Source organism: Empidonax traillii, unplaced genomic scaffold (genome assembly GCF_003031625.1).
Source record: "Empidonax traillii isolate 1590-97213 ecotype Southwest subspecies unplaced genomic scaffold, ASM303162v1 scaffold1489:size101094, whole genome shotgun sequence".
Classification (NCBI taxonomy): domain Eukaryota; kingdom Metazoa; phylum Chordata; class Aves; order Passeriformes; family Tyrannidae; genus Empidonax; species Empidonax traillii.
This window is the reverse complement of record NW_020956682.1, coordinates 97,105-98,322: the sequence shown is the minus strand read 5'-3', so window position 1 is coordinate 98,322 and position 1,218 is coordinate 97,105.

Here is a 1,218-nt window from a genome sequence, read left to right as displayed (position 1 = left end):
GAGCGAGACGGCCCATGTGAGATGCTGGAATCCGTGCATGTGTGGATTCGTACTAGACCCATGCCGAGAAGTCTATCAAGGACTGTTCTCCCATGGGGAGGGACCTCCATAGGGAAACGGGTGGACTCTTAAACCATTATCCCCTGTAACCCTGTGGAAGAAAATCCATAGTAGGCAAGTGTCCCCTTGCAAGCCTATGGAAGGAAGACCCTTCAGGACCTGGGTAACCCCCAGCCTTTGGTCTTAACCCAGGAGGGGGGTAAGCCCAGCCCTGGAAGTCAACACAGAGCGAGAGGGAAGGAGAAGAAGTTCCAACTGCAATGAAAGTGCTGCTGCTGCTGAAGATCTGTTACTAGAGGGAGAGAACTGGAACTCCAAAGATACAGAATGAGACTACTTCTTCTCCTTGGACTGGTATAAAAAGGGAAGAAGTATTTCTGTATATATATAGCACTTCAACTTAAGTAGAAATTGTTATAGATATAGTTCTTTAATTTTTAATTTATTAGTAGTTGTTATTTTACTAGTAATAAATGTTTATACTATTTTACCCCAAATCCTGTCTCTCTTTTGTCTGCAAAAACTTACTCTCAACTAGTGGTAATTATGTGGAGGGTGGAAGGCAAAATTGACCCAGAGCAAAACCACAACAGTTTTGAAGGGAAGTATTTTTGGGTAGAGGATTATTGTTTGGTTGTTTTACTTGTGTTTTTTTGTTGTTTCTGCCAATACACATATATCTTTTTAAAAAAGGCTGTTATTCTTTCTTTTTCCACATTTTTTCTCAATTGGAGGCTCTTAATTTAGGATTTACAATTGCTTAGAGGGAGGAGTTTGGGTCTTCCTCGTAACTCATCCTCAGTAAAACACTTGTGTCTCATTTAAACTGAGACAAGTTGCTTTCCCTAAGTGTGTCTCAAGGTTTGTGCTTTTGGGAATCCTCACAAACCTAAAACAGTGCCAGATTATTTGTTGTCTCAAAATATGTACATGGTTTTGATGTAACACAACAAAGAAAATATAAAAAAGGTAAGAGAAAAAAGAGAGAGAAGAAGTGAGAAAAAAGGAAAAGAAAAGGAGAAAGAAAACAGAACAAAGCAAAAACCTTGACTTAGTCCCAAGTGCAAAGGATGTGTGTTCCAGATTTAAAACCATGCTTTTAAAAAGAAAAAGGGCAATGTGACAGCCCAAGTGAATGGAGTTGTATTTATGGACTAA